Source organism: Cervus elaphus, chromosome 2 (genome assembly GCF_910594005.1).
Source record: "Cervus elaphus chromosome 2, mCerEla1.1, whole genome shotgun sequence".
In the NCBI taxonomy this organism is placed as follows: domain Eukaryota; kingdom Metazoa; phylum Chordata; class Mammalia; order Artiodactyla; family Cervidae; genus Cervus; species Cervus elaphus.
Window position 1 is genome coordinate 12,822,081 of NC_057816.1, and position 15,981 is coordinate 12,838,061.

Sequence of the window (15,981 nt, forward strand, 5' to 3'; positions counted from 1 at the left end):
TCTTTCTCCACTCCTACCAGGGCCAGAGGCTTCACTGGATCCTCTGTTCTCATTGGTGTTATTCAGTTGCTAAGTCATGTCTGACACTTTGTGATTACATGTATGGCAACAGAGCAGGCTTCCCTGTCTTTCATTATTTTGTGGAGTTTCCTCAAACTCATGTCCATTGAGTCGGTGATGCTGTCTCAACATTTAATCCCTTTGATCCCTCTCCTTCTGCCTACAGTCTTTCCCAACATCAGGGCCTCTTCCAATGAGCTGGCTCTTCACATCAGATGGCCTAAATGTTGGAGCTTCATCTTCAGCATCAGTTCTTCCACTCTATATTGCTCTGCCACTTCCAAAACAAAACTCATGTTTCCAATCACTGAACAATATTGAGCACTGATAAAGTTTAATAGAAAAGAGATATTGTCCTCTGGGAAATCCCAGCATTGCTGCCCTGCCTTTCTCTTACCATTCTCTCCACCTGGCATATAATTGCTTCCCTACAGCTTCTCTAGCTTGAACCGGCCAGCCGACCCATCATTGTCAGCTATCCAGGAATCATTCCTTCCTCCTTCCCCAAAGACTTCTGCTGCTCCCTGATTGCCCTCTGTACATCAGTCAGTTCAGTCTCTCAGTCATGTCCGACTCTTTGCTATATCATGAGATGCAGCATGCCAAGTTTCCCTGTCCAACACCAACTCCCACAGCTTGCTTAAACTCATGTTCATCAAGTTGGTGATGCCACCCAACAATTTCGTTTCCTGTCTTCCCCTTTGCCTCATGCCTTTAAACTTTCCCAGCATCAGGGTCTTTCTTTTCTAATGAGTCAATTCTTCCCATCAGGTGGCCAAAGTATTGGAGGTTCAGCTTCAACATTTGTCATTAAAAAGAATATTTAGGACTGATTTCCTTTAGGATGGACTGGTTGGATCTCCTTCCAGTTCAAGGGACTCTCAAGAGTCTTATCCAACACCACAGTTTGATAGCATCAGTTCTTTGGTGCTGAGCTTTCTTTATGGTCCAACTTACATCCACTCCCGAATTCCAGAAAAACCATAGCTTTGCCCCTACAGACGTTTAGTTGTAAAGGCATGCCTCTGCTTTTTAGTATGCTTTCAAGGTTTTTCATAGCTTTTTTTTTTTTTTAAAGGAGCAAGTGTCCCTTTTTTCACAGCTGCAGTCATTATCTGCAGTGATTTTGGATCCCAGGAAAATAAAGTCTCTCACTTTTTTCATTGCTTCTCCACGTATTTGCCATGAAGCAATGAAACTGGCTGCAATTATCTTTGTTTTTGATGTGTAAATACCACATCAAGGCCATCTGCAAGAAAATGAAATGCAAAAATGCAAAATGGTTGTCTGAGGGGACATTACCAATAACTTAAGAAAGAAGAGAAGCAAAAGTCAAAGGAGAAAAGAAAGACATACCCATGTGAATATACAGTTCCAAACAAAAGCAAGAAGAGATTAAGAAAAAGCCTTCCTAAGTGATCAGTGCCAAAAAAAAAAAAAAAATAGAGGAAAACAATAGAATGGGAAAGACCAGATATCTGCACAAGAAAATGAAAGGTAGGGAAGGAACATTTCATGCAAAGATGGGCTCAATGAAAGCCAGAAATGGAATGGATCTAGCAGAGGCAGAATACGTTAAGAAGAGGTTGAAAGAATATATAGACGAACTATACAAAAAAGTTATTAATGAACGAGATAACCACGATGGTGTAATCACTCACCTAGGGCTAACATCCTGAAATGCAAAGTCAAGGGGGCCTTCAGAAGCATAACTACGAACAAAGCTAGTGGAGGTGATGGAATTGCAGTTGAGCTATTTGAAATCCTAAAAGATGATGCTGTGAAAGTGCTGCAATCAATATGCCACCAATTTGGAGAACTCAGCAGAGGGCACAGGACTGGAAAGGTCATTTTCATTGCAATCCCAAAGAAAGGCGATTTCAAAGAATGTTAAACTACCACACAGTTGCACTCATCTCAAATGCTACCAAAGCAATTTCTCCAAGCAAGTTTTCAACAGTACATGAACTGTGAAATTATATATGTTCAAGCTGGATTTAGAAAAGACAGAGGAAACAAGGATCAAATTGCCAACATCCACTGGATCATAAAAAAAAGCAAGAGAATTCCGGAAATACACCTACTTCTGTTTTATTGACCATGCAAAAGCCTTTGACTGTGAATCACAACAAACTGTGAAAAACTTACAGAGATTGGAATACCAGACCATCTTACCTGCCTTCTGAGAAATCTGTATGCAGGTCAAGAAACAACAGTTAGAACTGAACATGGAAAAACAGACTGGTTCCAAATCGGGAAAGGAGTATGTAAAGGCTGTATATTGTTGAGAGAGTCAATTCCAAGACAGATTGATAAGAAGTACAGTAGTCCCCAAGGAGAGAGGGGTTTGGAATTCTCAAGGAGTAAGAAAGGACAAATTTTTTGTCCCTCTACATTCCTTAGGATTATATAACAATACTGTATTCTGCTTGAGGAAAGTCTCTGGAAAAAAAGCTTCTGGCTAATCCTGTTATATTAAGGTGTAAATTATGGGAGTAGGTCTATTGAGGTCTTTACAATGTCCAGACATTATTTTGATTCACTATAATAACTAATTAGCGAGTATATAACTCCATGGCTAACACTAGCAAGGGGGTAGTCTTTCTGCCCCCTTCTGATGCCTATGTCAGTAGTTTTCTCTATCTCCTTTATACTTTAATAAAACTTTATTACACAAAATATCTGAGCATTCAAACCTCTTCTCGGGCCCCAGATTGAAATCTTCTCCTCTGGTGGCCAAGAATCCTGGCGCCTTTGCATGGTTTAGCAACAAACTTTCGTCTTGGGGGAGATTCTTCAGGAGAAGGTAAGAATGCTTGGAGCTCTAGTTCTTTGTTCTCGTAGTAAACACGTTTTCTGCTGTACTTTATTAACCCTATGGTGTGCTTGTGTGAATGAATGACACGCCCTACACAAAGCATCGGTGGAGCCCTGCTCTGCGGTTCTGTGGTGACCTCACATGGCTTATGGCAGATACCTGTTGGGGGTTTATATTGAACTTCCAATGCCAAGAGGCACCCATGGCTCCTTTGGGGTACCCACCAGAAATGGGCAAAGAATGTGAACTTAACTCTCCTTTTCAGTTAAATTTTTGGTCTCTTTGACCATTTCAGAACTCCTTGGAATTAGAAGTACTAACCTAATCTGTTGGATCATAGACTGTCAAGGGACTTGTGATCTATGCTATTAGTGTGTACAATGACTTTGGTCCCAAACTTGCATTGGAAGTCAGGAAGCGCCTAGCCTTGCTAGGCATGGAAAGTTTGGAAGCTAGATGGAGGTCTAGCTTCAAGAGCATCTCTGAGGCTGAAGGTTACTCAGATTGGAACTACAAGGGATTCCCCCTCACCCTTCGGTAAAGCTGGCTCTTAGTGAAACAGAGGAAACTCTTATACTGCTGTGATGATGCTTAGGAGGCTCTTATATTGATGTGGTGAGGCTTGGAAAGAACATCTCAGTTTTATGTTAGTATCAGTCGTATTGTGGTCAAGAATACACTCAGGGTCGTGCCCAGGAACTCACGTGATGAGAATACTTGCCCCAGTGGTTAAGCCTGGGAAGCATTCTGGAAGGTTACTCTGATTGCACCCTGGGTGGCATCAGAGGCAAGCAAGGTTTTAATGGTGAGGATCTGGACATCAATCAGGGATGCCATGAGGTCTATCCCTGGTGCATCTCCACCCTATCTCAGTGGTAGATCCAGGAGGGACGAGTAGGATCACCTGCATCGGTAAGTGACAGACAAAGTTCGACCAGTAAAGAAAAGCTTTGGTGTAAATTCTGTCTATATCACCATCTAGAGCAGGCAGGGACGCCTCCGGTAGAAAGAGGGTGCTAGTTGCTTTTTTTTTCTCTCTCTCTCTCTCTTACACAAGGGACCTAAGAATTCCAGCCTCACTACTTTGAGCTGTATCCTGATAAACTGGGATAGACTTGATCCCCAGGGCTTAAAAAAGACACACCTGGTCTTCCTATGTGATCCTGCATGGCCACAGTATCCATTAGAGGACAGTGAACCATGGCCAGTTGGAGGGTCTCTTAAGTATAATAGTGTTTTACAGTTAGACCAGTTCTGTAGAAAACAAGGAAACTGGGTAGAAGTAGCATATGTGTTGCCCATTTTCTCTCTGTGAAATATGCCAGACTTAGGTCCTAAGGGTATAGATTTGGGTGTGAAACCTTCAGCTCCCTCCTGTCCTCCTACTTTGCTAGATGAGATGGAGGACAGGAGACAAAGAGATAAAGAAAAGCAGGTTTCTCCAATCTATCCCTGGGATCATATGCACAGAGCAGCCAGAGAGACTGAGGAACAGCCACACAAGCTGTTGCTTCTTCATGAAGCACCCAGCAGGAGAAATAATCAGTCTATGAGAGTTAACAACCCTTTTTCTTATCAAGAAATACAAAAAACCAAGGAGGATCTGGGAGACTATTTAGATGACCCAGAAAAATATATTAGAGTTTTTAAAGGTGTTACTCTGCTTTATGACCTTACTTGGAAGAATATGATGTATGTCTTGGGACAAACACTGGCTCCCGACTCAAAGAGTCGAGTTTTGGGGAAAGTGGTTGCTTATGGAAATGAATGGTTTGGTAATGACTCAGTAGGGAAGAGGGAGGATGAGATAACCTCCCTCCCCACTGGAAATCAGATGGTCCCAACTACAGAACCAGACTGGGACTACAACACAGCTAAAGGAGGATGGGATCAGAGTCATTTTGTCAGATGTGTTCTTGAAGGACTCAGGCAGGCATGTGCTAAGCTTTTCAGTTCAGTACAGTTCAGTTCAGTTTAAAAGGTGCCTTCTATTCAGGGCCTCTGGCAGAGGAAATTCAATTTCTATTTGCCTTTGAGGAGCCTACACAGCCAGCTTCTCAGTTAACCTGGACAGTTTTGCCCGGAGATCTCATGACAGTCCTCATTTATTTGGAGAAAGTTTGTCATGGGATCTTCAAACCTTTAATAGCTTCAAAGAGTGGTGTTACAATTTGTAGATGATACTTTGCTTTGTGCTGAGACAGAGAAAGCTTATTCAAGAGCCTCAGAAGACTTCTTAAACTTTCTGGCAGGCTGCAGTTACAAGGCATCAAGAGAAAAGGCTCAGCTTTCTCAACAATCTCTTAGATATCTGGGCTTAATCATGTCACAAGGGACTAGGGCCATAGACCCCGGGAGAAATAAACCTATACTAAACCATTCCCTACCTATGACTTTAACACAATTGAGAGGATTTTGGTGAATCACTGCCTACTCTCACATTTGAATTCTGGCTTATGGGGTACATGCCTGGCTTTTAAATTAACTTATAACTGAAAGTCAGCAGGCCCAAACTGACAAACTGGTTTGGTCTCAAGATACACAAAAGGCTTTTAAGATTCTTCAGATTGCCCTCCTGAAAGCTCCTGCTTTGAGCTTGCCCACAGGGTCAGAATTTAATTTGTCACTGAAAGAAAAGTTGTGTCCTTGGGAGTTTTGACACAACCCCAAGGGCCTCAACAGCAACCTATTGCTTATCTAAGCAGAGAATTAGATGCAATTTCATGTGGGTGGCCCCACTGCCAAAGAGTAATTGGGGCAGTGGCTTTATTAGTGCCTGAAGCTTTAAAAATAGTTAATGGTGAAACCTTACTGCACTGACTTCTCATGATGTGAGCGGAATCTTAAATTCTAAGGTTAATATTTGGATGACAGACAGTAGCCTTCTTACATATCAGTCATTGTTGTTAGAAGGACCAGTGACTAAGCTTAAGTTTGTGGAAATTTAAATCCTGACACTTTCCTTCCTGAGAAGGAAAATGAAACACCTGATCACGATGGTTCCCAATTCCTAACTTTAAACTATTCAGCTCGGGAGGATCTAATGGATACTCCATTAGACAATCCTGACATGGAAATATTTACTGATGGCCGTTCTCTTGTTCAGGATGGAGAGTGTAAAGCAGGTTACGCCATGGTGACTGCTTAACAGATTTTAGAAGCAAAATCTCTCCCCCAGAGAACCAGTGCTCAGTTAGTGGAGCTTGTGGCTCTGACCCGAGCTCTAGAGTTAAGCAAAGGGCAGCGGGTAAATATCTACACTGAGTCTAAGTATGCTTATTTTATTTTACATGCTCATGCTGCAATATGAAAAGAAAGACACTTTAAAACAGCATAGGAGAACTTATTAAACATTTCAGAGAGATTGAGAGACTTTTAACTGCTATATATTGTCCTAAAGAAGTAGCTCTTATGCATTGGAAAGGACACAAAAGGGATGGGAATAAAGTAGCTGAAGGTAATCAGCTGACTGACTGTCAAGCCAGAAAAGTGGCACTTTATGAAACCTCCTCACTACAGATGCCTTTGATCTGGACAGGTCCTGTGGAACAGGAAAAACCACAGATAATGAGGGAGAATTAGAAAGATATGAGAAAAGAGGAGCAAACATTACTGATAAAGGATGGTTACAGTCTGAGGATGGACGATCAATAATTCCTGAAAGTGCTCAATGGAGAATTCTTAAGGGTTTACACCAGAGTTTTCATTTGGGTGCAGAGAGTACTTACCAGATGACTTTTCATTTGTTTGAAGGTAAAAATGTAATGAAAACTTTAAAGAACATTATCAAAAGGTGTGAGGTATGTCAGAAAAATAACCCAAAGTCTAAAAAGCTGGCAAAATCTGGTTTACAGCGAAGTGGAAAGTATCCTGGAGAGGACTGGGAAATTGATTTTACTCATATGCCAAAAGCTAACAGATATTCTTGCTTACAAGCTTGGGTGGATTCTTTTACTGGATGGATTGTGTCTTTTGCATGTCATAGTGAACAAGCTAAGAAGGATATAAAGGTTTTAATCCATGAAATTATCCCCAGGTTTGGAGCCTTCAGACTGACAATGGCTCCACCTTTAAAGCTGCTGTAACTCAGGGGTTGTCTAAAGCTCTGGGAATAGAATATCACTTACACTGTTCCTGGAGACCCCAATCCTCAGGAAAGGTTGAAAAAGCTAATGACATTATCAAAAGACATCTGTGCAAATTAGCTCAAGAGATGCAGAACAATTGGATTAAAGTCCTACCCATAGCTTTAATGAGGGCTCAAACTGCCCCCAAAAAGGACGGACTGTCCCCCTTTGAATGTATTCATGGAAGGCCTTTCTTATACACAGACACTGTTATAGACCCTGAAGCCTTGGATTTAACTAGTTATGTAACTCAGCTCTCAGTTTTCTAACAGGCGTTAATAGAACTCTGGGAGACAACTCCTGACCCAGCCTCTGAGTCAAGCAAGCCTGTATTTGAGCCAGAAACCGAGGTCCCCATTAAAACATTGGGACCTAGGGGCTCATCCCTCGAGCCCTGCTGGGAAGACTTTTACCAGGTTATTCTTTCTTCTCCCACAGCTGTCAACGTGCCAGGAATTGATCCGTGGGTACATCACACTAGAGTTAAGATACGGCACCCTTACCAGAACTAAGTGACTTCATTTTATGTCTTTACTTTCTATGCTCTGACTTTGTACTTTTCAAATGATCCTGATAATCTATGTGAGTCTACTTATGCTGACTCCAAAATTCCTGAGTCTGCCGTTTGATCCTCAAGACAATGCCTTCCTGTCCTGGGCTCACTCCTAGGCAGCATTTCACAATCAGTCTAACTGCTGAGTCTGTGGAGCACTCCCTCCTCACCAATGGAAGGCTTCCGATGGTGGACATCTCCACATCAAGGAAATACTTTCTCCAAGTCTGTGAATACCTTCGACAACAATCATATGTGATGCCTCTTCTTTATCTGAAGACATATAAATGTCCTAAAATGGACTGGTGCAACACGTTGTACTTTAACTATGGATATAATGTGACTTTTAATTTTGCTTATACATTTTCTCTGTTCAATGACGATTTTGCTACATATAAGGCAAATAGGTCTAGATATAATGGTTTTTTACCTGATGTTTATCAAATATGGAATGAGGTTATATAATTAGTTCCTGAGAAAGGACGTCTAATATCTACTGCCCCAATATGCTGGGAACAAAGAGAGCCATCCCTGAAGTTAGTCAGCAACTTAATTATAGTGATTGGAAACACATGATTTTTGCCTCAGGAAATATGCAATATAATTATTCCCGTGTGTCCCAGCTACAATTCAGGTCCTCCCTTTGACTGAGCAGGCACTGATTTGGACTGGATATCTCAGTCACGCTGGCTTGCTCCAACCGGGAGTTACTGGATATGTGGCTCTTACATATGGGCATGGTTTCCCCTGGTTGGATAGGGAGATGCACCCTAGGCCTAGCCTTTACTCACGACTTTATATTTTCAGAGCTTCCAGAAAAGCCTGCTAATTTACCCCACCTTAAAACTCAGTGGACAAGGGCTGTATTTCACTGGTATGATTATTTGGCTGCAGTGTTTGTTCCCTCTTTGGGAACTACAGATGTTATGCTATGAGTGAATGTTTTGACTAATTTTACCCGACAGGTATTACCAGATTCTCAAAAAGCTATTTCAACTCTTAATGTTGAACAAGCACAAATTAGAAAGGTGGTTTTACAAAAAAGATTAGCTTTAGATATTCTGCCAGCTGTGCAAGGAGGAACTTGTGCCATTATTCACACCCAACGCTGTACTTATATACCTGATATGAGCACTAATGTTACTCATTTTACCTAACACATGACCACGATGATTGGGGCTATGGAGACTCCTGAAGCCTCAATTGCCTCACTTTGTGAGATGGTAACTAGTTCCCCATGGAGGAAAACTATCTTAATGACAATAATTCTGATTGTTCTATTTTTGCTGTTTGTTCCCTGCATCTGTAACTACGTAACTGGACTTGTTTCAAGTCGAATGAAGGCTTTTAAGTTACAAATGGTAGTCTGAGCTCCTATGAGTGCCACAGCCTCCTCCAACTATCACTTGGGGTCCCTGGATCAGAGACCCTCAATATGAGGGTAGGAGAATATGTTGCCTTAACAATTTAGGGACCATGCCCCTAGACAGCAGGAAGTAGTTATGAAATGAAAACAAAGGCCCTTTCCCTTGGCAACATAATTCTTCTAAAAGAAAAGGGAGTATGAGAGAGTCAATTCCTAGGCAGATTGATAAGAAGTCTAGGGGTCCCCAAGGAAATAGGAGTCTGGAATTCTCAAGAAGGAAGAAAGGATAAACTTATTTTTCCCTCTGCATTCCTCAGGATTATATAAGAATCATGTATCCTGCTTGAGGACAGTCTCTGGAAAAAACCTTCTGCCTAATCCCGGTATCTTAAGGTGTAATTTATGGGAGTAGGCCTAGTGAGGTCTTTACAACCTGCAGACATTCTTTTGATTCACTGTAATAACTAATTAGAGAGTATATAAATCCATGGCTAACACTAGCAAGGGGGTACTCTTTCTGCCCCCTGCTGATGCCTATGTCAGAAGCTTTCTCTATCTCCTTTATACTTTAACAAAACTTTAATACACAAAAGGTCTAGGCGAACAAGCCTCATCTCTGGCCCTGGATTGAATTCTTCTCCTCCGGAGGCCAAGAATCCAGGCATCTTTGTATGGTTGACCAGCAACGTTTCATTTTCACCTTGCTTATTTAAATTATATGCTGAGTATATCATGCGAAATGCCCAACTGGATGAAGCATAAGCTGAAATCACGATTGCTGGAAGAAATGTCAGTAACCTCAAATATGCAGAAGACACAGCCCTCACGGCAGAAAGTGAAGAGGAACTAAAAAGTCACTTGATGAAAGTGAAAGAGGAGAGTGAAATATCAGGCTTAAACTCCGCATTCAGAAAATGAAGATCATGGCATTTGGTCCCATCACTTCATGGAAAATAGATGGGGAAACAATGGAAACAGTGAGAGACTTTATTTTGGGGGGCTCCAAAATCACTGCAGACAATGACTGCAGCCATGAAATTAAAAGATGCTTGCTCGTTTGAAGAAAAGCTATGACAAACCTAGACAAAATTTTTAAAAGAAGAGACATTACTTTGCTGAAAATATTCAGTATGATCAAAGCTATGATTTTTCCAGTTATCGTGTATGGATGTGAAAATTGGATCATAAAAAAATGTGAGAGATGAAGAATTGATGCTTTTGAACTGTGGAGTTGGACAAGACTCTTGAGAATCCATTGGACTACAAGGAGTTTCAACCAGTCAATGCTAAAGGAAAACAATCGTGAATATTTATTGGAAGGACCAATGCTGAAGTTGAAACTCCAATACTTTGACCAACTGATGTGAAGAACGTACTCATTAGAAAAGACCCTATTACTGGGAAAAATTGAAGGCAGGAGGAGAAGAATATGACAGAGGATGAGATGGTTGGATGGCATCACCGACTCGATGCACATGAGTTTGAACAAGCTCCAGGAGTTGGTGAAGTACAGGGAGACCTGGCATGCTGCAGTCCATGGGGTTCCAAAGAGGCAGACATGACTGAGTGACTGAACTGAACTGAACACACCCCATAGCAAATGCTACCTGTAATTGGCATGTTTCTCCAGCAAGACTGGGTCTCCCCAAGGCCCCAAAACATATTCCCAACCAAGTCTGCACCCAAGCACAGAAGTCAGTGCCTGGCATTCACAAGGCATTCAGTGAGTTCTGAATGCAGGGGGAACTCCATTTTAGTCGACATAAAGAAATAAAGGAGACATTTATCCTCCTGTCTCAAACAACTCCAAAGTAGACAAGATAAATGAAAGAGCAGTTTGTTACATCAAACATCAGGCAGCAGAGAATGGATTCCTGAGTGTGGGAGCAAGCAAGGTGAGTTCTACAATTGCCCCAACTCTAGAAATAATTTCCAACACATCCATGGAAGTGGTAACCAGGCAGAGACAAATGGTCTCCCCAAGAAGAGAGATTTGAGACTCTAGATAGTTAGAGTTCACAGGAGAGACCTACACACAGAGATCTGTGGCAGTGTACAGGGGATACCCCTCCAGTCTTCAGCAGAGAGTTGATAGTACTGGTCTGTATTATAGGGAGCAATCCTTGAGTCTCAAATTGAGCCAGGTCTGCCTGTGTCTCCACCCACCAGTGTGCAAATTACTCATAATTCCCATGACACCAGTATGGCCCTGAAGACAATATTGCCTTGCTAGTGGAGAGTAGTAAACCTGGTCTAAAGGCTGCTCTCATCTCAGCTAAAAAAAGTGGACAGCAAGCCTTCAAAAAGTACAATTGTTTCCAAGAAATTAACAGTGTTTGCAAACAGTACCAAGAGTAATTATAAAAATTAAGAAATATCCAGGATCCAAAGGGTAGAAGTGACCATATCCAATATTCAATTGAAATTTCATTATGAATTGTCAAAGTATTTGTCCTAGGTCAGTCACAATATTTTAAAATAATTATCCTCTAATTAAGATAAATAAAGACATTAAAAAAAAATTCCGATGTGCAAAGAAGCAAGAAAATATCCATCATGACGGAAAAATCAATTAGTAAAAACACAGTTAAAATATACATTACATAATTAGCAGGGAAGGACATTAAAATGCTTACCAGAACAATAATCTGTATATTCATGAAGCTGAAGAATATAGAGTATGTTAAATAGAGGCATGGAAAACAGGAATGGAAAGACTTCGGGAAAAAACTAATTGTCCATCACAGAGACTTGAAACTAAATATATGTAAAATATATGTAAACAATACTAAAATATATGTAAATGGAATCCCACAGAAAGTGAAAGGAGAATAGAGAAAATAACTTCGTAACAACTGGCTGAAAATTTTGCAGATATGATGAAAGCTTTATTTTTTTTCCATTTATTTTTATTAGTTGGAGGCTAGTTAATTTACAATATTTTAGTGGTTTTGGCCATGCATTCACATGAATCAGCCAATAATTTACATGTATTTCACATCCTGATCCCCCCTCCTGCCTCCCTCCCCACCCCTTCTCTCTGGGTCTTCCCAGTGCACCAGCCCCGAGCACTTGCCTCATGCATCCCACCTGGGCTGGTGATCTGTTTCACCCTTGATAATATACAGGTTTCAATACTGTTCTCTCAAAACATCCCACCCTTGCCATCTCCCACAGAGTCCAAAAGTCCGTTCTGTACATCTGTGTCTCTTTTTCTGTTTTGCATATAGAGTTATCATCACCATCTTTCTAAATTCCATATATATGTGTTAGTATACTGTATTGGTGTTTATCTTTCTGGCTTACTTCACTCTGTACAATGGGCTCCAGTTTCATCCATCTCATTAGAACTGATTCAAATGAATTCTTTTTAATGGCTGAGTAATATTCCATGGTGTATATGTAGCACAGCTTCCTTATCCATTCCTCTGCTGATGGGCATCTAGGTTGCTTCCACGTCCTGGCTATTATAAACAGTGCTGCGATGAACATTGGGGTACATGTGTCTCTTTCAGATCTGTATTCCTCCATATGTGTGCCCAGAAGTGGGATTTCTGGGTCATATGGCAGTTCTATTTCCAGTTTTTGAAGAAATCTCCACACTGTTTCCATAGCGGCTGTACTAGTTTGCATTCCCACCAACAGTATAAGAGGGTTCCCTTTTCGCCACACCCTCTCCAGCATTTGTTGCTTGTAGACTTTTGGATAGTAGCCATCCTGACTTGCGTGTAATGGTATCTCATTGTGGCTTGATTTGCATTTCTCTGATAATGAGTGATGTTGAGCATCTTTTCAAGTGTTTGTTAGCCATCTGTATGTCTTCTTTGGAGAAATGTCTGTTTAGTTCTTTGACCCATTTTTTTTTTGATTGGGTCATTTATTTTTCTGGAATTGACCTGCAGGAGTTGCTTGTATATTTTTGAGATTAATCCTTTGTCTGTTGCTTCATTTGCTATTATTTTCTCCCATTCTGAAGTCTGTCTTTTCACCTTGTGTATAGTTTCCTTTGTTGTGCAAAAGCTTTTAAGTTTCATTAGGTCCCATTTGTTTATTTTTGCTTTTATATCTACTATTCTGGGAGGTGAGTCATAGAGGATCCTGCTGTGGTTTATGTCGGAGAGTGTTTTGCCTATGTTCTCCTCTAAGAGTTACATAGTCTCTGGTCTTACATTTAGATCTTTAATCCATTTTGAGTTTATTTTTGTATATGGTGTTAGAAAGTGTTCTAGTTTCATTCTGTTACAAGTGGTTGACCAGTTTTCCCAGCACCACTTGTTAAAGAGGTTGTCTTTTTTCCATTGTATATCTTTGCCTCCTTTGTCAAAGATAAGGTGTCCATAGGTACTGCATCACCACCAACAGGCCAATATAATAAATGTTTTTAAAAAGGTCTCAAGTCAGAAGGAATTTAAAAGGAAGTGGAAATCTGGATCTGCAGGAGAATGAACAGTACCCAAAATGACAAACATGTAATATATATTAAAAGGTAAATATAGGGACTTCCTTGGTGGTCCAATGGTTAAGGAACTGCTTTGCAATGCAGGGGATGCTGGTTTGTTCCTTTGCCAGAGAAATGAGATCCCACATGCCACTGAGTAACTAAGCCTGCATGTCTCAAACAGAGTTTACATGCTGCAAGTACTGAGCTTGCCCTCCTTCAATAGACAGTCCCTTCCACGAGGAAGACCTGCATGCCAGACTAAGATCCAACACAGCCAAAGAAATGACAAATAAATATATGATTTAATAATTATTGATAATTATCATATTAATAATGATAGATGGGCAAGTTAAAGATGCATACCATGGATCTTAAAACTATTTTAAAAAAACAGTTATTGTTAATAAATGACAAAAGATCTATAAGGGAATCACAAAAACTACTCAGTCACAAAGAAGTAAAAAGAGAAATGGAAAGAAAGAACTTGGGACAAATGGAAGATAAAGAGCAAGATGATATAATTAAACCCAACTAGAGTTAACCACTCAGATGTGAACCCACACTGAAGATATAACCCAGGGCCCAGATGACAGCAGAACCCCATACACTGCTCTCTGAAGTCGAAAGAGAGCCTGCCTGTCTCCAGAGCTCCATGTGCCTGGGCACAAAACAGCCCCAAAGGTTTGTATGGGACAATAAATTAGAAGTCTTCCATCATACAAAGTATATGCTCTGTTTAAAAAGAAACTGCATTAGAAATCAATGTTCACTGGACAGAAGAAGAATTAGGTGATAGCATCGTGTGGACCTTCCCTCTTTTACTAATCTAATTCTTCTCATGGGGGAGCAGATAAATTGACAGGACTTATGTCTCTTCAATACTAGACATTCTTGACCTGGGATACATGTTTGACTTTCACGGTTCAGTCTCCTCTCTCTTCTCTTTTCTTCTCTTTCTCATCCTAGGCAACAGGGACTGATCCCCTAAACCACAGCTCTATCACTACAAACAAATCCGGATGATATTTGCCAAGTTTCTCACATACACCAGTGAAAACTCATTTCCTCCTATTTTGCACCTCTGGATCTTTTCAAACAACCATGTCTCTTGTACCATATCCTGAGATCATTTTCTTCTCTTACTTGCAGTGATATTCCCATACACAGGGCCTCAATGATACCCAATGGAATTTCTGCTCAGAGTGACCATAATGCATGGAAAAAGGGAAAGAAGAGGCAGTTCCTTACTCTCCTCTCTTGTTCCTTCACTACATACATTCACTGAAAACCTGTGTAGCAAGTCTGTTACATACAGACCTTCAAGTTGAAAACTTTCAAACATGTAAAAGTGCATTTGCATGTGCAATCCCATCAGTTAGTTCACAGATCTGACACACATTGTTGTGGGCACATCCCAGACAGGTGGGTGTGCTTTGTGTACTTTATTGTACAGAAGTGTATGGAGGACAATAGTGCAGTGTTTTTATTTCAAGCCTACGCTGTCTGAATGGAAGCATAAATGCAGTGGTGATATAGATGGTAGGACTACTCTATTTTTAAAGGTGAGCTTAGTTTCTCAGCTGTATTTGACTTTTGCAACCTATGGACTGTAGTCCACCAGGCTCCTCTTCCCATGGGGATTCTTCATAAAAGAATACTGAAGTGGGTTTCCATACCCTATCCAGGTACTGTTTGTTTTATTGTCTGTGTTTGTTCTTTATGTATTATTTGGGTGAAAATTATCATAAAGCTATTAAACTACAATAGTATATAGGCAATTGCCTTAGTTGGCTACCTAAGTAACTTTGCTGGACTTATGAAGAAATTTGGATTTTTGAACAACATTTTCAAATGTAACTTGCTCATATACTGGGGAATTACTGTTCTGCGAAGACCTGTGGATGTGAAAGTGAACACATCCACTCCAGGGCCAAGGAAGTCACATTCTTGCTTGGGATTTTAGAGGAAACATGAGATCTCCATAATTATAGCCATCTCAGTCCTTCAAAAGACCTTGATCAGGACAAACAAATACCAAAGTAGAAATAGTCATTGTGTTTCTACCCACTTCTAGAAACTATAGCTAACTTCTTAGTACTGGATCTTGCAATGCTGGTGGACAAGATGCAGAAGTGATGTGAACAGAAATAAGGGAGGTGAGACAGTTAGGTCAGAATGTGAGGTAACAAAGACAAGGTATTTGGAAGCGGAAGAATTGAGAGAGATTTGGGACCTGAGTTGGAAAAGCAGTTTTCAAAACAATTTGGGTCACATGGCATGTATAATCCTCACTTCAGTCCTTAGAAGATCTCTACTCACCAATCTGTCTCTTTTTTCTGGAGCACAGTCCAGATCCATCTAGCTGTTTCTCATTGTTTCTCCTTCCTCCTTGCTCCCACACTGTGCCCATCCATTTAACCTCATCCATTCTGAAAAGGTTTATTCTTTAAGGCAGGTGCTTGTGGCTACCTACAAAATGATCTATTCTATGCTTCTCTTTCAAAACTGAAAATCGTTTGTTATATAGCCATGAGCCCAGTAGCTACAGGACTGCATTTCCTGCTCACCCGTGCTCTTAGTCATGACTGGTGAGTTTGAGATGCAAGCAGAGCTAGA